Source organism: Pithys albifrons, chromosome 6, assembly GCF_047495875.1.
Source record: "Pithys albifrons albifrons isolate INPA30051 chromosome 6, PitAlb_v1, whole genome shotgun sequence".
NCBI classification, from domain to species: domain Eukaryota; kingdom Metazoa; phylum Chordata; class Aves; order Passeriformes; family Thamnophilidae; genus Pithys; species Pithys albifrons.
In genome coordinates, this window is record NC_092463.1 from 93,291 (window position 1) to 116,434 (window position 23,144).

The 23,144-nt window shown below is 58.5% G+C and overlaps 1 long non-coding RNA gene across 1 annotated transcript; it reads left to right on the plus strand.

The window, feature by feature from the left end:
- Positions 1 to 12,478: 12,478 nt before the first annotated feature.
- Positions 12,479 to 14,908, plus strand: LOC139673540 (uncharacterized). Its single transcript, XR_011698140.1, has 2 exons — positions 12,479 to 13,639; positions 14,423 to 14,908. It is a non-coding gene; the product is annotated as an uncharacterized lncRNA (long non-coding RNA).
- Positions 14,909 to 23,144: the final 8,236 nt, after the last annotated feature.

Sequence of the window (23,144 nt, forward strand, 5' to 3'; positions counted from 1 at the left end):
TCGCCGTCCCGCGCTCCTGGCTCTGCTTTCTTCTCGGATGGCTTCCGTCAAGCAAAGAGAATAACACAGTTGAGTCCGAGAAGCTCCAACTCCTTCAAGTCAGTGAAACGGGCACCCAGAGCGAGCTCCCCAAGCCACCATCACCTGCCCACTCTTACCACCCCCCCCCCACGGCTCCACACAACGCTCCAACTTCCACTGGTGCCACCTCCGCGTTTTCCCACGTCAGCACTGCCGTCCGCATGATGCCGCCGCTCTCTTCTCCCATGGTTTCTGCAAAGGAAGGAGGACACAGGCAGGTGTGAGAAACACCAGCTCCTCCGTAGGAAGCAGACAGGGACCCTACATCCCCAGAGGGAGACCTCCAAGTCACTCCAAACCCACCCACAGAGCCCCCCACTGACACAAACCTCTCCAAACCTCACCTTGAGTGGTCACGGCGACGCCCCGTCTGCTGCTGGGAGCCAGGCCCTCTGGGCAAAGGAAGCTGGGCATACAAAGCACTGGCCAACGAGGCTGCACCTCTGACTACAGAGGGCTCGAGACGCTGCTAGTCTGCAAAGTGCCCGGGACTCCAGGGCACTGGCCCAGACTTACGGGCGGCCCTGGGCCCACAGGCCTGCGGAGGCTCCTTCTCTCGGCCTCAGGGGCACCCAGACCCGCTCCCCGCTAACGGGGCGGTCGCCCCGCACAGCCTGCCAGCTGAGGGAGCACCGAGGCTCCAAGACCCGGACCCCGATTACGGGCGGGTGCACACCCAGGGAGCCACAGGACTCGGCTTCCCCCTGCCCTAATAGCAATAAGATTCCAGTACCAGGAAAAACAGCTAACGGCCTAAGGCCTGGGGGCCTTCCTCCATGGACAGGGAGCTGCACACCTCTCGGCCCTGGACCTCGGAACGGCCAGGGCCAGGAATACCCACCTGATTACAGGGGCTCCCTCCAACCGCCCGCCGAGCACTGGGGTCGTACAAAGCCCCGCTTACAAGGCTGCCCCTTCTAGGCTCGGCACCCCCAACAATGCCCTCCATGGCCTAAGGTCGCGAGGACAGGGCCCCAGCCCTGAAGACAGGGCGGGCACATGCTGGCACATCACCAGCAGCACTGGCACAGACCCAGGCCCTGGCTACAGGCGGGTCACCGAGAGGCTTTGCTGCCTCCTCGGAAAGAAGGGCCGAGGCTGGGCCGTGTCTCCGTTTGTGGGTTTTGAGGGCACGCCCCGGTTGTTGCACACAGCTCCTCTTTCCCTCCTGGGAAGCCTAAGCTACGCTACCTGGTTTTCTAGGGGGACCAAGGGACACGCTCGCTCTCTCACTCACACCGACAAAGACAAGACAGAGACACAAAGGGGCAACGTCCCAGGAGAGGGAGCAAGCTCTGAGCAGCAACCTGCGGCGAGCCATCCCTACCGCCCACAAGCAGGAGACAACGGCCTCAGACTCGCCCTGGCCTGCACAGAGGCCTCAAGGGCCTGACTACGCTCAAGGGCTTCACAGTTGGCCAAAGAACAGCGGCTGTGACGCGGCCCAGCTACAGGGGGTCACAGTGGCCAGCAGCAGTCAGCAGGCACAAAGGAGCCAAGGCAAAAAAAAAAGCCCTGCCCTGTTTACAGGGTGGGCTGGGGTCGGGAGACCTGCATTCTCCTATCGGGTGTGGCCAAGGGGACTCTCCCTCTTCCTTACAGGGTTGTCCCCCTCTTTCTGGGCAGCCAAAGGAGAACCGTGGCAAAAGGCCAACACTACCAAAGGAAAGACCCAGCCCTGTTTACAGGGGGGGTCACCCAGCGCAAAGCCAGCGGGGGCACCGTGAAGGTGCCCGCCGCACTCCTACGTGTATGCCTGACCCCGTGATGGCAAAGAGGTTCATTTGCCCAGAAGGCCTTTCTTGTGCTCCCTCTTGACCTCGACGCTGCTGATCCTCTTCTGAACTCTTTTGCCTCGCCGTCCCACGCTCCTGGCTCTGCTTTCTTCTCGGATGGCTTCCGTCAAGCAAAGAGAGTAACACAGTTGAGTCCGAGAAGCTCCAACTCCTTCAAGTCAGTGAAACGGGCACCCAGAGCGAGCTCCCCAAGCCACCACCACCTGCCCCCACTCCCACCACCCCTCCACGGCTCCACACAACGCTCCAACTTCCACTGGTGCCACCTCCGCGTTTTCCCACGTCAGCACTGCCGTCCGCATGATGCCGCCGCTCTCTTCTCCCATGGTTTCTGCAAAGGAAGGAGGACACAGGCAGGTGTGAGAAACACCAGCTCCTCCGTAGGAAGCAGACAGGGACCCTACATCCCCAGAGGGAGACCTCCAAGTCACTCCAAACCCACCCACAGAGCCCCCCACTGACACAAACCTCTCCAAACCTCACCTTGAGTGGTCACGGCGACGCCCCGTCTGCTGCTGGGAGCCAGGCCCTCTGGGCAAAGGAAGCTGGGCATACAAAGCACTGGCCAACGAGGCTGCACCTCTGACTACAGAGGGCTCGAGACGCTGCTAGTCTGCAAAGTGCCCGGGACTCCAGGGCACTGGCCCAGACTTACGGGCGGCCCTGGGCCCAAAGGCCTGCGGAGGCTCCTTCTCTCCGCCTCAGGGGCACCCAGACCCGCTCCCCGCTAACGGGGCGGTCGCCCCGCACAGCCTGCCAGTCGAGGGAGCACCGAGGCTCCCAGACCCAGACCCCGATTACGGGCGGGTGCACACCCAGGGAGCCACAGGACTCGGCTTCCCCCTGCACTAATAGCAATAAGATTCCAGTACCAGGAAAAACAGCTAACGGCCTAAGGCCTGGGGGCCTTCCTCCACGGACAGGGAGCTGCACACCTCCCGGCCCTGGACCTCGGAACGGCCAGGGCCAGGAATACCCACCTGATTACAGGGGCTCCCTCCAACCGCCCGCCGAGCACTGGGGTCGTACAAAGCCCCGCTTACAAGGCTGCCCCTTCTAGGCTCGGCACCCCCAACAATGCCCTCCACGGCCTAAGGTCGCGAGGACAGGGCCCCAGCCCTGAAGACAGGGCGGGCACATGCTGGCACGTCACCAGCAGCACTGGCACAGACCCAGGCCCTGGCTACAGGCGGGTCACCGAGAGGCTTTGCTGCCTCCTCGGAAAGAAGGGCCGAGGCTGGGCCGTGTTTCCGTCTGTGGGTTTTCAGGGCACGCCCCGGTTGTTGCACACAGCTCCTCTTTCCCTCCTGGGAAGCCTAAGCTACGCTACCTGCTTTTCTAGGGGGACCAAGGGACACGCTCGCTCTCTCACTCACACCGACAAAGACAAGACAGAGACACAAAGGGGCAGCGTCCCAGGAGAGGGAGCAAGCTCTGAGCAGCAACCTGCGGCGAGCCATCCCTACCGCCCACAAGCAGGAGACAACGGCCTCAGACTCGCCCTGGCCTGCACAGAGGCCTCAAGGGCCTGACTACGCTCAAGGGCTTCACGGCTGGCCAAAGAACAGCGGCTGTGACGCGGCCCAGCTACAGGGGGTCACAGTGGCCAGCAGCCGTCAGCAGGCACAAAGGTGCCAAGGCAAAAAAAAAAGCCCTGCCCTGTTTAAAGGGTGGGCTGGGGTCAGGAGACCTGCATTCTCCTATCGGGTGTGGCCAAGGGGACTCTCCCTCTTCCTTACAGGGTTGACCCCCTCTTTCTGGGCAGCCAAAGGAGAACCGTGGCAAAAGGCCAACACTACCAAAGGAAAGACCCAGCCCTTTTTACAGGGGGGGTCACCCAGCGCAAAGCCAGCGGGGGCACCCTGAAGATGCCCTCCGCACTCCTACGTGTATGCCTGACCCCGTGATGGCAAAGAGGTTCATTTGCCCAGAAGGCCTTTCTTGTGCTCCCTCTTGACCTCGACGCTGCTGATCCTCTTCTGAACTCTTTTGCCTCGCCGTCCCACGCTCCTGGCTCTGCTTTCTTCTCGGATGGCTTCCGTCAAGCAAAGAGAATAACACAGTTGAGTCCGAGAAGCTCCAACTCCTTCAAGTCAGTGAAACGGGCACCCAGAGCGAGCTCCCCAAGCCACCATCACCTGCCCCCACTCCCACCACACCCCCCCACGGCTCCACACAACGCTCCAACTTTCACTGGTGCCACCTCCACGTTTTCCCACGTCAACACTGCCGTCCGCACGATGCCGCCGCTCTCTTCTCCCATGGTTTCTGCAAAGGAAGGAGGACACAGGCAGGTGTGAGAAACACCAGCTCCTCTGTAGGAAGTAAACCGGGACCCTACATCCCCAGAGGGAGACCTCCAAGTCACTCCAAACCCACCCACAGAGCCCCCCACTGACACAAACCTCTCCAAACCTCACCTTGAGTGGTCACGGCGACGCCCCGTCTGCTGCTGGGAGCCAGGCCCTCTGGGCAAAGGAAGCTGGGCATACAAAGCACTGGCCAACGAGGCTGCACCTCTGACTACAGAGGGCTCGAGACGCTGCTAGTCTGCAAAGTGCCCGGGACTCCAGGGCACTGGCCCAGACTTACGGGCGGCCCTGGGCCCAAAGGCCTGCGGAGGCTCCTTCTCTCCGCCTCAGGGGCACCCAGACCCGCTCCCCGCTAACGGGGCGGTCGCCCCGCACAGCCTGCCAGCCGAGGGAGCACCGAGGCTCCCAGACCCAGACCCCGATTACGGGCGGGTGCACACCCAGGGAGCCACAGGACTCGGCTTCCCCCTGCACTAATAGCAATAAGATTCCAGTACCAGGAAAAACAGCTAACGGCCTAAGGCCTGGGGGCCTTCCTCCACGGACAGGGAGCTGCACACCTCCCGGCCCTGGACCTCGGAACGGCCAGGGCCAGGAATACCCACCCGATTACAGGGGCTCCCTCCAACCGCCCGCCGAGCACTGGGGTCGTACAAAGCCCCGCTTACAAGGCTGCCCCTTCTAGGCTCGGCACCCCCAACAATGCCCTCCACGGCCTAAGGTCGCGAGGGCAGGGCCCCAGCCCTGAAGACAGGGCGGGCACATGCTGGCACGTCACCAGCAGCACTGGCACAGACCCAGGCCCTGGCTACAGGCGGGTCACCGAGAGGCTTTGCTGCCTCCTCGGAAAGAAGGGCCGAGGCTGGGCCGTGTTTCCGTCTGTGGGTTTTCAGGGCACGCCCCGGTTGTTGCACACAGCTCCTCTTTCCCTCCTGGGAAGCCTAAGCTACGCTACCTGCTTTTCTAGGGGGACCAAGGGACACGCTCGCTCTCTCACTCACACCGACAAAGACAAGACAGAGACACAAAGGGGCAGCGTCCCAGGAGAGGGAGCAAGCTCTGAGCAGCAACCTGCGGCGAGCCATCCCTACCGCCCACAAGCAGGAGACAACGGCCTCAGACTCGCCCTGGCCTGCACAGAGGCCTCAAGGGCCTGACTACGCTCAAGGGCTTCACGGCTGGCCAAAGAACAGCGGCTGTGACGCGGCCCAGCTACAGGGGGTCACAGTGGCCAGCAGCCGTCAGCAGGCACAAAGGTGCCAAGGCAAAAAAAAAAGCCCTGCCCTGTTTAAAGGGTGGGCTGGGGTCAGGAGACCTGCATTCTCCTATCGGGTGTGGCCAAGGGGACTCTCCCTCTTCCTTACAGGGTTGACCCCCTCTTTCTGGGCAGCCAAAGGAGAACCGTGGCAAAAGGCCAACACTACCAAAGGAAAGACCCAGCCCTTTTTACAGGGGGGGTCACCCAGCGCAAAGCCAGCGGGGGCACCCTGAAGATGCCCTCCGCACTCCTACGTGTATGCCTGACCCCGTGATGGCAAAGAGGTTCATTTGCCCAGAAGGCCTTTCTTGTGCTCCCTCTTGACCTCGACGCTGCTGATCCTCTTCTGAACTCTTTTGCCTCGCCGTCCCACGCTCCTGGCTCTGCTTTCTTCTCGGATGGCTTCCGTCAAGCAAAGAGAATAACACAGTTGAGTCCGAGAAGCTCCAACTCCTTCAAGTCAGTGAAACGGGCACCCAGAGCGAGCTCCCCAAGCCACCATCACCTGCCCCCACTCCCACCACACCCCCCCACGGCTCCACACAACGCTCCAACTTTCACTGGTGCCACCTCCACGTTTTCCCACGTCAACACTGCCGTCCGCACGATGCCGCCGCTCTCTTCTCCCATGGTTTCTGCAAAGGAAGGAGGACACAGGCAGGTGTGAGAAACACCAGCTCCTCTGTAGGAAGTAAACCGGGACCCTACATCCCCAGAGGGAGACCTCCAAGTCACTCCAAACCCACCCACAGAGCCCCCCACTGACACAAACCTCTCCAAACCTCACCTTGAGTGGTCACGGCGACGCCCCGTCTGCTGCTGGGAGCCAGGCCCTCTGGGCAAAGGAAGCTGGGCATACAAAGCACTGGCCAACGAGGCTGCACCTCTGACTACAGAGGGCTCGAGACGCTGCTAGTCTGCAAAGTGCCCGGGACTCCAGGGCACTGGCCCAGACTTACGGGCGGCCCTGGGCCCAAAGGCCTGCGGAGGCTCCTTCTCTCCGCCTCAGGGGCACCCAGACCCGCTCCCCGCTAACGGGGCGGTCGCCCCGCACAGCCTGCCAGCCGAGGGAGCACCGAGGCTCCCAGACCCAGACCCCGATTACGGGCGGGTGCACACCCAGGGAGCCACAGGACTCGGCTTCCCCCTGCACTAATAGCAATAAGATTCCAGTACCAGGAAAAACAGCTAACGGCCTAAGGCCTGGGGGCCTTCCTCCACGGACAGGGAGCTGCACACCTCCCGGCCCTGGACCTCGGAACGGCCAGGGCCAGGAATACCCACCCGATTACAGGGGCTCCCTCCAACCGCCCGCCGAGCACTGGGGTCGTACAAAGCCCCGCTTACAAGGCTGCCCCTTCTAGGCTCGGCACCCCCAACAATGCCCTCCACGGCCTAAGGTCGCGAGGGCAGGGCCCCAGCCCTGAAGACAGGGCGGGCACATGCTGGCACGTCACCAGCAGCACTGGCACAGACCCAGGCCCTGGCTACAGGCGGGTCACCGAGAGGCTTTGCTGCCTCCTCGGAAAGAAGGGCCGAGGCTGGGCCGTGTTTCCGTCTGTGGGTTTTCAGGGCACGCCCCGGTTGTTGCACACAGCTCCTCTTTCCCTCCTGGGAAGCCTAAGCTACGCTACCTGCTTTTCTAGGGGGACCAAGGGACACGCTCGCTCTCTCACTCACACCGACAAAGACAAGACAGAGACACAAAGGGGCAGCGTCCCAGGAGAGGGAGCAAGCTCTGAGCAGCAACCTGCGGCGAGCCATCCCTACCGCCCACAAGCAGGAGACAACGGCCTCAGACTCGCCCTGGCCTGCACAGAGGCCTCAAGGGCCTGGCTACGCTCAAGGGCTTCACGGCTGGCCAAAGAACAGCGGCTGTGACGCGGCCCAGCTACAGGGGGTCACAGTGGCCAGCAGCCGTCAGCAGGCACAAAGGAGCCAAGGCAAAAAACAAAAGCCCTGCCCTGTTTAAAGGGTGGGCTGGCATCGGGAGACCTGCATTCTCCTATCGGGTGTGGCCAAGGGGACTCTCCCTCTTCCTTACAGGGTTGTCCCCCTCTTTCTGGGCAGCCAAAGGAGAACCGTGGCAAAAGGCCAACACTACCAAAGGAAAGACCCAGCCCTGTTTACAGGGGGGGTCACCCAGCGCAAAGCCAGCGGGGGCACCCTGAAGATGCCCTCCGCACTCCTACGTGTATGCCTGACCCCGTGATGGCAAAGAGGTTCATTTGCCCAGAAGGCCTTTCTTGTGCTCCCTCTTGACCTCGACGCTGCTGATCCTCTTCTGAACTCTTTTGCCTCGCCGTCCCACGCTCCTGGCTCTGCTTTCTTCTCGGATGGCTTCCGTCAAGCAAAGAGAATAACACAGTTGAGTCCGAGAAGCTCCAACTCCTTCAAGTCAGTGAAACGGGCACCCAGAGCGAGCTCCCCAAGCCACCATCACCTGCCCACTCCCACCACACCCCCCCACGGCTCCACACAACGCTCCAACTTCCACTGGTGCCACCTCCGCGTTTTCCCACGTCAACACTGCCGTCCGCACGATGCCGCCGCTCTCTTCTCCCATGGTTTCTGCAAAGGAAGGAGGACACAGGCAGGTGTGAGAAACACCAGCTCCTCTGTAGGAAGTAAACCGGGACCCTACATCCCCAGAGGGAGACCTCCAAGTCACTCCAAACCCACCCACAGAGCCCCCCACTGACACAAACCTCTCCAAACCTCACCTTGAGTGGTCACGGCGACGCCCCGTCTGCTGCTGGGAGCCAGGCCCTCTGGGCAAAGGAAGCTGGGCATACAAAGCACTGGCCAACGAGGCTGCACCTCTGACTACAGAGGGCTCGAGACGCTGCTAGTCTGCAAAGTGCCCGGGACTCCAGGGCACTGGCCCAGACTTACGGGCGGCCCTGGGCCCAAAGGCCTGCGGAGGCTCCTTCTCTCCGCCTCAGGGGCACCCAGACCCGCTCCCCGCTAACGGGGCGGTCGCCCCGCACAGCCTGCCAGCCGAGGGAGCACCGAGGCTCCCAGACCCAGACCCCGATTACGGGCGGGTGCACACCCAGGGAGCCACAGGACTCGGCTTCCCCCTGCACTAATAGCAATAAGATTCCAGTACCAGGAAAAACAGCTAACGGCCTAAGGCCTGGGGGCCTTCCTCCACGGACAGGGAGCTGCACACCTCCCGGCCCTGGACCTCGGAACGGCCAGGGCCAGGAATACCCACCCGATTACAGGGGCTCCCTCCAACCGCCCGCCGAGCACTGGGGTCGTACAAAGCCCCGCTTACAAGGCTGCCCCTTCTAGGCTCGGCACCCCCAACAATGCCCTCCACGGCCTAAGGTCGCGAGGACAGGGCCCCAGCCCTGAAGACAGGGCGGGCACATGCTGGCACGTCACCAGCAGCACTGGCACAGACCCAGGCCCTGGCTACAGGCGGGTCACCGAGAGGCTTTGCTGCCTCCTCGGAAAGAAGGGCCGAGGCTGGGCCGTGTTTCCGTCTGTGGGTTTTCAGGGCACGCCCCGGTTGTTGCACACAGCTCCTCTTTCCCTCCTGGGAAGCCTAAGCTACGCTACCTGCTTTTCTAGGGGGACCAAGGGACACGCTCGCTCTCTCACTCACACCGACAAAGACAAGACAGAGACACAAAGGGGCAGCGTCCCAGGAGAGGGAGCAAGCTCTGAGCAGCAACCTGCGGCGAGCCATCCCTACCGCCCACAAGCAGGAGACAACGGCCTCAGACTCGCCCTGGCCTGCACAGAGGCCTCAAGGGCCTGACTACGCTCAAGGGCTTCACGGCTGGCCAAAGAACAGCGGCTGTGACGCGGCCCAGCTACAGGGGGTCACAGTGGCCAGCAGCCGTCAGCAGGCACAAAGGAGCCAAGGCAAAAAACAAAAGCCCTGCCCTGTTTAAAGGGTGGGCTGGCATCGGGAGACCTGCATTCTCCTATCGGGTGTGGCCAAGGGGACTCTCCCTCTTCCTTACAGGGTTGTCCCCCTCTTTCTGGGCAGCCAAAGGAGAACCGTGGCAAAAGGCCAACACTACCAAAGGAAAGACCCAGCCCTGTTTACAGGGGGGGTCACCCAGCGCAAAGCCAGCGGGGGCACCCTGAAGATGCCCTCCGCACTCCTACGTGTATGCCTGACCCCGTGATGGCAAAGAGGTTCATTTGCCCAGAAGGCCTTTCTTGTGCTCCCTCTTGACCTCGACGCTGCTGATCCTCTTCTGAACTCTTTTGCCTCGCCGTCCCACGCTCCTGGCTCTGCTTTCTTCTCGGATGGCTTCCGTCAAGCAAAGAGAATAACACAGTTGAGTCCGAGAAGCTCCAACTCCTTCAAGTCAGTGAAACGGGCACCCAGAGCGAGCTCCCCAAGCCACCATCACCTGCCCACTCCCACCACACCCCCCCACGGCTCCACACAACGCTCCAACTTCCACTGGTGCCACCTCCGCGTTTTCCCACGTCAACACTGCCGTCCGCACGATGCCGCCGCTCTCTTCTCCCATGGTTTCTGCAAAGGAAGGAGGACACAGGCAGGTGTGAGAAACACCAGCTCCTCTGTAGGAAGTAAACCGGGACCCTACATCCCCAGAGGGAGACCTCCAAGTCACTCCAAACCCACCCACAGAGCCCCCCACTGACACAAACCTCTCCAAACCTCACCTTGAGTGGTCACGGCGACGCCCCGTCTGCTGCTGGGAGCCAGGCCCTCTGGGCAAAGGAAGCTGGGCATACAAAGCACTGGCCAACGAGGCTGCACCTCTGACTACAGAGGGCTCGAGACGCTGCTAGTCTGCAAAGTGCCCGGGACTCCAGGGCACTGGCCCAGACTTACGGGCGGCCCTGGGCCCAAAGGCCTGCGGAGGCTCCTTCTCTCCGCCTCAGGGGCACCCAGACCCGCTCCCCGCTAACGGGGCGGTCGCCCCGCACAGCCTGCCAGCTGAGGGAGCACCGAGGCTCCCAGACCCAGACCTCGATTACGGGCGGGTGCACACCCAGGGAGCCACAGGACTCGGCTTCCCCCTGCACTAATAGCAATAAGATTCCAGTACCAGGAAAAACAGCTAACGGCCTAAGGCCTGGGGGCCTTCCTCCACGGACAGGGAGCTGCACACCTCGGAACGGCCAGGGCCAGGAACTTTGTCGCTACTGCGCACGCGCGGAGTACAGATTGCAGTCGCTACTGCGCACGCGCGGAGTACAGAGCACCGTCGCTACTGCACACGCGCGGACTACAGTTCGTAGTCGCTACTGCGCACGCGCGGAGTACAGAGCGCCGTCGGTACTGCGCACGCGCGGAGTTCGGAACTGTGTCACTACTGCGCACGCGCGGAGTACAGAACTTTGTCGCTACTGCGCACGCGCGGAGTACAGCGGGCAGTCGCTACTGCGCACGCGCGCAGTACAGAGCGCCGTCGCTACTGCGCATGCGCGGAGTACGGCGCTCCGTCGCTACTGCGCACGCGCGGAGTTCGGAGCGTCGTAGCTACTGCGCACGCGCGGAGTACCCAGCTCCGTCGCTACCGCGCACGCGCGGAGTACGGAACTTTGTCGCTACTGCGCACGCGCGGAGTACAGCGCGTTTTCGCTACTGCGCATGCGCGGAGTACAGATCGCAGTCGCTTCTGCGCATGCGCGGAGTACGAAACGTTGTCGCCACTGCGCAGGCGCGGAGTACGAAGCGCTGTCGCCAGTGCTGCCTCTCCTGCTCGATGCCACATCCCGTGTTCGTTCATGGCGCTGTTTTCCCGCACCTGCCGCAGCCGGTGCCGCGGGAGCGCGCGGGGAACATCCCGCCGCCGGTGCGGCTGCTCCAGAGGCGTTCCTGGAGCGCGGCGCCGGCACCATCGCCCGCAGCGCCGCCGCCAAGATCGTGAGTGCCGGGGCCGCGGGGCAGGGGCTGGGCTGGGCCTCAGTGGCGCTCCATGCACGGACAAATACTCTGCATGCAGCTCGGTGGGTGCTTTCCCGTCCTGGGGGTGAGGTGAATCCTGGGCTCCTGTGCTTTTGTCAGCCGAGATGGAAAATTCCTGCACTTGGTTTTGGCAAGTGGCAGTTTCCCAGAATTTTCTTACCTTGTTTGCTTCCTGTGGAACATGTGGACCAGCAGAACTCTCAGGGCTTGTGTTCAGAACAGGCTTGAGGAGAGTGAGTGAGTGAGTGAGGGAGTGAATGAGTGAGTGGAGTGAGTGAGTGAGTGAGTGAGGGAGTGAGTGGAGTGAGTGAGGGAGTGAGTGAGTGAGGGAGTGAGTGGAGTGAGTGAGGGAGTGAGTGAGTGAGTGAGTGAGTGAGTGGAGTGAGTGAGGGAGTGAGTGAGTGAGTGAGTGAGTGAGTGAGTGGAGTGAGTGAGGGAGTGAGTGAGTGAGTGAGGGAGTGAGTGAGGGAGTGGAGGGAGTGAGTGAGTGAGTGGAGTGAGTGAGTGAGGGAGTGAGTGGAGTGAGTGAGGGAGTGAGTGAGTGAGTGAGGGAGTGAATGAGTGAGTGAGTGGAGTGAGTGAGTGGAGTGAGTGAGGGAGTGAGTGAGTGGACTGAGTGGAGTGGGTGAGTGAGTGAGTGAGGGAGTGAGTGGAGTGAGTGAGTGAGTGAATGAGTGAGTGAGTGAGTGAGTGAGTGAGGGAGGGAGTGAATGACTGAGTGGAGTGAGTGGAGTGAGTGAGGGAGTGAATGAGTGAGTGGAGTGAGTGAGTGAGTGGAGTGAGTGAGTGAGGGAGTGGAGTGAGTGAGTGAGTGAGGGAGTGAGTGAGAAGGAGCCACAACGTGTCTTCCTTGTCCTTCACTGCAGGATCAGAATCCTGGTTTAGGTTAGGGATGCTTTTGCACTGGTGTGTGTCTTCGATGGTCAGAGCCAACTTTCTGCTGGGCCACTTAGGAAGAACAGTTGCCTAGAGCTTCATGTTTGCTTTCCTTGCAGCCTGGAGTGTTCTGGAGTGTAGTTCTCCTCCTTTCCTGGTGTGTGTGATGTCGTTACTTGTCTGAAAGTGTCTCCATTTAATCTCCAGCTAATAGCAACACACTTGCCCTGCCACACAGCACAGCCATTCTGACCACTGCTCTCTGCAGTTTGTGTTCATGCTGGGAAACATTCCATGCTTTTGTGTCATTTTGGCCTTCATGGGAATAAAGTTCTGAGGAAGGGTTTACGTTCCTCTGTCAAAGCTGTGACACATTGTTGAAATCATCCCCAGGCAGATGGCCATGCTGATGAAATTCGTGATGTTATCTCTACACAGATCACACAAGGTCTGTTATTAATCCTTTAAAATCTGCTTGATGCCTCCTGTAGAGGAGCAAGAATTACAGGGTTCTTCCAGTGGTGTTCCACCAACCAAATGGAAGTGGTGCTTCCAGCGTTCCACGTTTCAGTGTTGTGGTGCCCGAGAAGATGAGCAGTTTTTAGGCAAACTTTGGAGCAGCAAGTTAATGCCCTTCAGTAAAAGGGAACATTTATGAAGGCTGCCCTTTCTGTCTCCTTCTTAGAATGCATTTTGCTGCTGACTCTAAAGCAATTCTCTTGTTTTCATCTGGAGTTTTACTTCATCCTTTTTCTCGTTGCTTTCTCCTCTTCATTAACTAGTATGGCACAGGAAATGGGGCATGAGCTCTGCAGGAAATACTTGGCAGCATACAGCCAAAGGGAGTGTGTTCTGTTGGCTTGGGTTGTATTTCAGGCTGCTGTGCAGTTTTTGCCTTTGAAGCAGGAAAGAGTTGTCTCTCTGGCTGAAATGGCAAAGGAGGTTTGGCGCTAATCTGACTGCCCGGGTGCCTCTCCTTTTGGGGTTCATTTCTGATTTTCTGCCCACAGTTCCTCACTGATAGTTCAAGTTACTGATCTCCTGAGCGGGTCATAAAAGGGAAGGATTGCTGTCTCTGGTTTTAATCCTTTGTAAAAAGTTTGTATGTGCAAACATCTATGTAAGAGGGCAGCAATTGTTAAGAAACAAATTGTCTTGTGTTCTCTGTTTCCTGGTGCTTTGTGTGGTTTCTGCTTTTCTTTGGTCACCATAGGGTGATAAATCGTTCTGATACTTTTTCTCTAACTGTCATACTAGGATGTTTGAAACGGGCTTGGAGAAAATGATGATTCCTGAAATCCAGAAAGAGTCTGGGACAAGTTGAAAAGCAGATCCGTGCTGTTGGCATCACCAAGACATTAACAGAATGTCCTCCCGTGATGGACACTGAGTACCCCAAGCCGTGGTAGGTGCCACACTTCTTCAGGGTCTGCTGGTGATGCTGTTGGAGGTCTGGAAAGTAGGAGCTTTCACCAGAATAGGCCCCTCCAATAAACTCCTTTGGCATTTCTTCAGGCCCACTGTTGTGGTGAGGCTGAGCTTGAGGCTTTTCATACCTTTTCATCCTTCACTGCACAAAGGGAAGTGTGTTTTCAAAGCAAATGGCAGAGCTGGTTTGAGATGTGTTTGAGCCTGGATTTGGCTGAGTAGAGCTCCACTGAAGGGAATTAGGCTACTGTCAGCTTGCATTCCTTCTGGAAAGCTGGGCCCACTTTTGACTTGTAACTGTCATAGTCAGGAGGCCTGAGAATACTCACAACCTGACAGGCTGTAGTGTCTTAGCCTGAAAGTGGAATCTGGGGGAAAGCTCTGGAGATTGAAAGGCAGTCCAGCAGTCTGGGGGCTCAGGTAGCCTGAACTGAATGACAGTAACCAGGTCCTGGACTAGAACTCTTTTTGAATGTACTTAGAGAAAAGCTGTAATCTGGAAAAGAATTGCTATTCTTGGGTTTGTATCACAGCAATTTGAGCTGCTAAAAAATGAGGGCATTGCTGATGCTGTTAATATGAGCAGCTGCATTGTGCCTGGAGAGGACCCAGACCCACAGTCCTAGTGCAGCTTCCCTGGGACAGGGACAGTGCCAGGAGTTAAGCAAGTCCCTGCAAAGGGGTTCCAGGTAATCTGAGCGTTCTTGTGAAGCACAGGCTGTCCTCACCTGTTCACTGTTCCCCTCCCCTCTCCCCCCAGGATTCCTTTGCTGCAGGCCCTCCCTCCTTGGCTTGTTTGAGCTGCCTGAGGATGACACGACCCCTGACAAGGAGCACTTCATTGACACAGAGGATACTCCAGGCTATCAGACTGCATTCTCCCAGCTGGCCTTTGCTGGGAAGGAAGAACATGATCCTGTGGGGCAAATGGTGAACAATCCCAGGATCCAGCTGGCCCAGTCTCTGCACAAACTGTTCACAGCGTGCCCAGGCAGGGTAGGTGGCTTGGGCTCTGCATCCCTGGGCTGCATTCAGCAGAGAAGAAATGCCTCTGTGAGAATGGTCTCTTGCTAAGGTTTGTTAATCAGCAAAATGAAGTGTGTTGTAGGCAGAAGGCAAGATCTTGCTGTGTCTTCTTGTTCATTGGAACTTGGCTTTTGTAAGGTTTTCCTGGTAACCTCAGAAAGGCCTTATTTTTCACAGCACTTAGTTTAGCAATCAGCTCAAATATATGCTATTTAAAAGATGAAGATTTATCCCCTTGATGGCCTATAACTAATGGTTGTCTCCTGTTCAGTTGCATGGACGTGGGAGATTCAGGCAGCTCATATAAAATTAGACATTTTGAGTGCACAGCTAACTCTTACCCCATATAGTGTTTGTTTTGTTCAAGATTTGGGTAAGTAAAGATTGTCTGAGAGATGAGCTGTTTCTCCCTCCATAACTGCTGCTCTGAGAGTGTCTGAGCTTGTGCCCTGTGCATGAAGAGCCATGGCAGTGGCTGAGTGTCCCTGAGCCCTCTGCTCTGTCTGTGCTGCAGGTTCTGTGCATGCTGAGTGTCCCTGAGCCCTCTGCTGTGTCTGTGCTGCAGGTTCTGTGCCTGCTGAGTGTCCCTGAGCCCTCTGCTGTGTCTGTGCTGCAGGTTCTGTGGATGCTGAGTGTCCTTGAGCCCTCTGCTGTGTCTGTGCTGCAGGTTCTGTGCCTGCTGAGTGTCCCTGAGCCCTCTGCTGTGTCTGTGCTCCTTTGTCTGTGCCTGCTGAGTGTCCCTGAGCCCTCTGCTGTGTCGGTGCTGCAGGTTCTGTGGATGCTGAGTGTCCCTGAGCCCTCTGCTGTGTCTGTGCTGCAGGTTCTGTGCCTGCTGAGTGTCCCTGAGCCCTCAGCTGTGTCTGTGCTGCAGGTTCTGTGCCTGCTGAGTGTCCCTGAGCCCTCAGCTGTGTCTGTGCTGCTCTGTCTGTGCCTGCTGAGTGTCCCTGAGCCCTCTGCTGTGTCTGTGCTGCAGGTTCTGTGCATGCTGAGTGTCCCTGAGCCCTCTGCTGTGTCTGTGCTGCTCTGTCTGTGCCTGCTGAGTGTCCCTGAGCCCTCTGCTGTGTCTGTGCTGCAGGTTCTGTGGATGCTGAGTGTCCCTGAGCCCTCTGCTGTGTCTGTGCTGCAGGTTCTGTGCCTGCTGAGTGTCCCTGAGCCCTCAGCTGTGTCTGTGCTGCAGGCTCTGTGCCTGCAAACTCTCCAAAAAAGGAGAAAAATTAATGTAAGTACAAAAAATCAATTTAAAAAATCAAAATTTAAAAAGATAAAGCTAACAAGTGTGACAAAAGAGCAACCAAAAATGACATAAAATAAAAAATAAAATAAGAGCTTTCGCTCTTGGGCGACGGTGGGAGTGGAAGGCTCGGCTGCAGAGAAAGAGCCGCTCCCCGGCCCGTGCAGCGCCTTCGCCGCTCGGGTCCCGGCGGGCATTCGTGGTGGTGGGGGCTGGACTGCGGTGCAGTTCCCGGCCGTGTCCGCCAGGCGGCGCCGGCGAGGCAGACGGGGGCGGCCGAGGGAGGGATTCGAACCGGCGATTGGGGAGAGAGAGCCGCGTCCCAGGCGGGCGCCTTGACCGCTCGGCCAGCGGGGCGGGGGCGTGGCCAGCAAGGCGGGGGCGTGCCCGCCCTGCACGGCCCGTAATGGTAAAAACGGAATAAAAGAAATAAAATTAAAAATAAAATTAAAAATTTGAGGAAACCGACATGACAAAGGAATGAGTCCCGGAAGCGTCGGTGGAACCCAGAAGGCTTTGCGGCGCCTCGTTTTATTTTGCAGGCTTTGTAAAATAAAAAATACAGGAAAGTATGCAAACCAAATCCATAAAAAAAAGGAAGTCCCGGTAGATCCCGGGGGCTGTTTGGCGTCTCTGGTGTTCCTTCTGTGTCCACGAGTGTCCCAGAAGGCTTCCGGGAGATGGTGGGAGTCCCTGGGGGGTCTCCTGGGGGCGTTGGGGGTCCTTGGGGGTTCCTGTAGGACCATGGAGGTACCTGGAAGTCTCGGAGTGGGACGGGGGCGGTGGGGCGGGGAGCGTTTTAAGTCCCTGGGAGAATCGTGGCGGTCCCCGGGAGGTACTCGGGGTCTCCACTTCTCCCGGGGCAGCCAGAGTCCAGCTGTGTTCTGCAGAGAAGAAATGGAGAGCTGGGGGAGGCCCGAGCAACTTGCAATGTTAAGCTGCCCCGAGGGGCTCCTTGGCTGGGCCCGCCGCCCGCAGCCCCCTCGTTCCCCGGAGCGCCGGGCCAGGGCCGCGCCGCGGAGGCTTCGGGCCCGCTCGGGCCGCGTGTGGCGGGGGGGCGGAGGGGCGGGGGTCGTGCCGGGAGCGAGCAGAGAGGGCAGAGCGGCGAAGCCGGAGGCGGCACAGCCCCCAGCTAGCTCCGCCTTCCCGCCGGCAGAACGGCACCCACCGGCGGGCGCGCCTGTCAGTCTCGTCGGATCCAGCCCTCTGCTCGCTCCCCCTCCCCGCCGGCGGCGCGGCACCCCACCGGGGGGACTCTTAGATTTTTCATGTAGTTTTCGTCATATTTTTTGAATGTTAAAGGGCGCGAAGCGCGGTGCCGACCCCCCGTGGCCGCGCCCATCCCGCACCGGCTGGACACGCCCCACCGTGACCACGCCCCCGCCCCGCTGGCCGAGCGGTCAAGGCGCCCGCCTGGGACGCGGCTCTCTCTCCCCAAACGCCGGTTCGAATCCCGCCCTCGGCCGCCCCCCGTCTGCCTCGCCGGCGCCGCCTGGCGGACACGACCGAGAACTGCAGCTCAGCCGAGCGCCTTCGTTCCCCCCCCCGCATGCCGCCCGGGGCCCGAGCGGGAAGTCGGTGGATCGACGGGCGCGGGGGGAACGGCGCTTTTTCTACAGCCGCGGCTTCCACTCCCGCCGTCGGCCACCAACAAAACCTCCTATTTGATTTATTATTTTATGTTATTTGTATTGGTTTCTTCGTTACCATTTTTAGGTTGATTTCGGCTCTTCTCACCTGGTCTCCAGGTTCCCGTGCCAAAGCTCCCACAAGCAGTGCCAGTCAGGAGCCGCCCGGCCTTTACCTCCCCCACACAGACTGTTTGCTGCCAGCACCAGCAGCTTTTTGGGCTGACATGTGGAAAGTCGGCCGGCACCCACGGAATTGCCTTTGCTCCCTTCCTAAAGGAACAAAGCTTCCCGAGTTGCAGCCCCAACAACTCCTTCACCAGATGAGTTTATTGAAACAACTTTTCAGAGCAGGCATTTCTGAGCGTACTCCATCAATCCCAAGAGTTCAGAAAAAACACTGTCCGCTGTCCAAAGGAACTGTGCATGTTACAAAGGGGATGTTTTTACATCCTCATTTATACCACCCCACAAACATAAATGGCACTCATTATGCAAATTGCTATAACTACCCTAAAAAAAGTAGGGCACACGTGGAAACAGCTCTTTACCCGAGGCTGCTACAGCTGCCCCATGCCTTGGACCCCAAGATCAAGTCACTAGTGTAAAGATGAACGAATCAACAGATTTGCTACAGTTTTCTTCTTTATTGACCTTGAAATTCCATGCTTTTTTGAAAACAATATTCTTACACGGTATTTAGTGGAGAGTGCAGCCTTTGACTATTTACTACAATATAAATGCTTCAAGATTCTTTTCGCCCTCATTGTTCTTGACATCTGTAGCCACGCTAATGTAAGGCATGACAGCAGAAAACCAACCAAAAAAACCTCAAAAAAGAACCCAGCAGAAAACCCTCTAAACCAAATCCCTACACAGAGTGGATTTAATCAACTAACAAAAGAAAAGAAGATCCAGAGTTCAGGGGGAAACCATTACTAGAAAATCGCAGGTATTTGGAAATTAGGAAGTGCTGCCATGAACACGTGCACCATCAGCACACGTTGTCATTGTAAAGAATTCAGCATTGAGTTTGGAGTTCCCTTTTGAAAAACAGTCTTCTGAGTTGATATTCTGAACGCAAACCACTTTTTACCTGCTCCACTTGGAGTGCAGCCAAGCTGCTTCTTAAAGGTCAGGTTCCATTCCAATGTGCGTACTCTTGAGCTCACAAAATTTTCACACAGTTGAATGTTTTACCAGTTCCTTTGGAGCGAGATGATCATTTTATTGTCAAAATAAGTAACCTTGATGAAAGCCAATTGCAACAGTACATCTTTATACCCAGTGTCAAAGCAACGTGATGTTATAAATAATTGCATACAATGTATTACACAGAAGAAGTTATACACATTCCAGGTAACCATGGAGCAATTGACAGCAGTAGAGGACTACTGAGCATGGGCACAAAGTATTTTTCAGAACAGGATTTGTGGAAACTTAAAGGAAAAAGTAGCCTCTGGAAAGATGACAATCTTTGCATAACATTTTTGTTTTAAATGAAGTCAATGATTTTTATTTTTCAGATGCTCTTTATAAGAACACAATTTCTATTTAAACAAACATAAAGGCTCTAAACTTAAGACACTCTACATATGTACATAATTTACACATCAGGAATGGTTTTCTTATTTGCTTGAGTCTCTCAGTGCTCCACTTCTTCTCTGCAGAGCACAGCTGCACTCTGCCAGCCCCAGAGACCCGGGGACCGCCAGGAACTTACAGTGTCCTAGAGAAACCCCCAAGAAGCCCCAACATCCTCAGGGACCCAGTGACACAGAACAGGAGTCCAAGAGAAACCAAGGGACCAAGGCTACAGGTGGGCCACCGAGAGGCTTTGCTGCCTCCTCGGAAAGAAGGGCTGAGGCTAGCCTCTGCTCTCTGGCCAGCCTCGAAGCCCCTCCACAAGCCAGGCCAAGTCTGAGAGCATTGCCTTCTGCTGCTGTGCAGTACGGATGGCACCCCACAGCTTGCTACACAGAGCCCCTCTTTCCCTCCTGGGAAGCCTAAGCTACGCTACCTGCTTTTCTAGGGGGACAAAGGGACACGCTCGCTCTCTCACTCACACCGACAAAGACAAGACAGAGACACAAAGGGGCAACGTCCCAGGAGAGGGAGCAAGCTCTGAGCAGCAACCTGCGGCGAGCCATTCCTGACGCCCAGCAGCGGGAGAACACGGCCTCAGACTTGCCCTGGCCTGCCCAGACACCTCAAGCCCCTGACTACGCAGGGCGGCTTCAAGGCTGGACAACGAACACAGGCTGTGACATGCCCAGGCTACAGGGGGGTCACCGTGGCCAGCAGCCGCCACCAGGCTCAAGGTGCCAAGGCAAAGAAAAAAAAGCCCTGTTGTTTACACGGTGGGCTGCGGTCCGGAGAACTGCATTCGCCTATCAGGTGAGGCCAAGCGGACTCTCACCCTCCTTCCAAGGTCGCCCCCTCTCTATGGGCAGCCAAAGGAGAACCGTGGCAAAAGGCCAATAACACCAAACCCCGTTTACATGGAGAGTTGCCCAGCACAAAGCCACCCTGAAGGTGCCCACCGCACTCCTACGTGTATGCCTGTCCCGGTGATGGCCGGGAGAGTTTGTCAGGACAGCCTTTCTTGTACCCTCTTGACCTCGACGCTGCTGATCCTCTTCTGAACTCTTCTGCCTCACCGTCCCGCGCTCCTGGCTCTGCTTTCTTCTCGGATGGCTTCCGTCAAGCAAAGAGAATAACACAGTTGAGTCCGAGAAGCTCCAACTCCTTCAAGTCAGTGAAACGGGCACCCAGAGCGAGCTCCCCAAGCCACCATCACCTGCCCACTCCCACCACACCCCCCCACGGCTCCACACAACGCTCCAACTTCCACTGGTGTCACCTCCGCGTTTTCCCACGTCAGCACTGCCGTCCGCACGATGCCGCCGCTCTCTTCTCCCATGGTTTCTGCAAAGGAAGGAGGACACAGGCAGGTGTGAGAAACACCAGCTCCTCCGTAGGAAGCAGACAGGGACCCTACATCCCCAGAGGGAGACCTCCAAGTCACTCCAAACCCACCCACAGAGCCCCCCACTGACACAAACCTCTCCAAACCTCACCTTGAGTGGTCACGGCGACGCCCCGTCTGCTGCTGGGAGCCAGGCCCTCTGGGCAAAGGAAGCTGGGCATACAAAGCACTGGCCAACGAGGCTGCACCTCTGACTACAGAGGGCTCGAGACGCTGCTAGTCTGCAAAGTGCCCGGGACTCCAGGGCACTGGCCCAGACTTACGGGCGGTCCTGGGCCCACAGGCCTGCGGAGGCTCCTTCTCTCCGCCTCGAGGGCACCCAGACCCGCTCCCCGCTAACGGGGCGGTCGCCCCGCACAGCCTGCCAGCTGAGGGAGCACCGAGGCTCCCAGACCCGGACCCCGATTACGGGCGGGTGCACACCCAGGGAGCCACAGGACTCGGCTTCCCCCTGCACTAATAGCAATAAGATTCCAGTACCAGGAAAAACAGCTAACGGCCTAAGGCCTGGGGGCCTTCCTCCACGGACAGGGAGCTGCACACCTCCCGGCCCTGGACCTCGGAACGGCCAGGGCCAGGAATACCCACCTGATTACAGGGGCTCCCTCCAACCGCCCGCCGAGCACTGGGGTCGTACAAAGCCCCGCTTACAAGGCTGCCCCTTCTAGGCTCGGCACCCCCAACAATGCCCTCCACGGCCTAAGGTCGCGAGGACAGGGCCCCAGCCCTGAAGACAGGGCGGGCACATGCTGGCACGTCACCAGCAGCACTGGCACAGACCCAGGCCCTGGCTACAGGCGGGTCACCGAGAGGCTTTGCTGCCTCCTCGGAAAGAAGGGCCGAGGCTGGGCCGTGTCTCCGTTTCTGGGTTTTGAGGGCACGCCCCGGTTGTTGCACACAGCTCCTCTTTCCCTCCTGGGAAGCCTAAGCTACGCTACCTGCTTTTCTAGGGGGACCAAGGGACACGCTCGCTCTCTCACTCACACCGACAAAGACAAGACAGAGACACAAAGGGGCAACGTCCCAGGAGAGGGAGCAAGCTCTGAGCAGCAACCTGCGGCGAGCCATCCCTACTGCCCACAAGCAGGAGACAACGGCCTCAGACTCGCCCTGGCCTGCACAGAGGCCTCAAGGGCCTGACTACGCTCAAGGGCTTCACGGCTGGCCAAAGAACAGCGGCTGTGACGCGGCCCAGCTACAGGGGGTCACAGTGGCCAGCAGCCGTCAGCAGGCACAAAGGTGCCAAGGCAAAAAAAAAAGCCCTGCCCTGTTTAAAGGGTGGGCTGGGGTCAGGAGACCTGCATTCTCCTATCGGGTGTGGCCAAGGGGACTCTCCCTCTTCCTTACAGGGTTGTCCCCCTCTTTCTGGGCAGCCAAAGGAGAACCGTGGCAAAAGGCCAACACTACCAAAGGAAAGACCCAGCCCTGTTTACAGGGGGGGTCACCCAGCGCAAAGCCAGCGGGGGCACCCTGAAGATGCCCTCCGCACTCCTACGTGTATGCCTGACCCCGTGATGGCAAAGTGGTTCATTTACCAAGAAGGCCTTTCTTGTGCTCCCTCTTGACCTCGACGCTGCTGATCCTCTTCTGAACTCTTTTGCCTCGCCGTCCCACGCTCCTGGCTCTGCTTTCTTCTCGGATGGCTTCCGTCAAGCAAAGAGAATAACACAGTTGAGTCCGAGAAGCTCCAACTCCTTCAAGTCAGTGAAACGGGCACCCAGAGCGAGCTCCCCAAGCCACCACCACCTGCCCCCACTCCCACCACCCCCCCCCACGGCTCCACACAACGCTCCAACTTCCACTGGTGCCACCTCCGCGTTTTCCCACGTCAGCACTGCCGTCCGCACGATGCCGCCGCTCTCTTCTCCCATGGTTTCTGCAAAGGAAGGAGGACACAGGCAGGTGTGAGAAACACCAGCTCCTCTGTAGGAAGTAAACCGGGACCCTACATCCCCAGAGGGAGACCTCCAAGTCACTCCAAACCCACCCACAGAGCCCCCCACTGACACAAACCTCTCCAAACCTCACCTTGAGTGGTCACGGCGACGCCCCGTCTGCTGCTGGGAGCCAGGCCCTCTGGGCAAAGGAAGCTGGGCATACAAAGCACTGGCCAACGAGGCTGCACCTCTGACTACAGAGGGCTCGAGACGCTGCTAGTCTGCAAAGTGCCCGGGACTCCAGGGCACTGGCCCAGACTTACGGGCGGCCCTGGGCCCAAAGGCCTGCGGAGGCTCCTTCTCTCCGCCTCAGGGGCACCCAGACCCGCTCCCCGCTAACGGGGCGGTCGCCCCGCACAGCCTGCCAGCCGAGGGAGCACCGAGGCTCCCAGACCCAGACCCCGATTACGGGCGGGTGCACACCCAGGGAGCCACAGGACTCGGCTTCCCCCTGCACTAATAGCAATAAGATTCCAGTACCAGGAAAAACAGCTAACGGCCTAAGGCCTGGGGGCCTTCCTCCACGGACAGGGAGCTGCACACCTCCCGGCCCTGGACCTCGGAACGGCCAGGGCCAGGAATACCCACCTGATTACAGGGGCTCCCTCCAACCGCCCGCCGAGCACTGGGGTCGTACAAAGCCCCGCTTACAAGGCTGCCCCTTCTAGGCT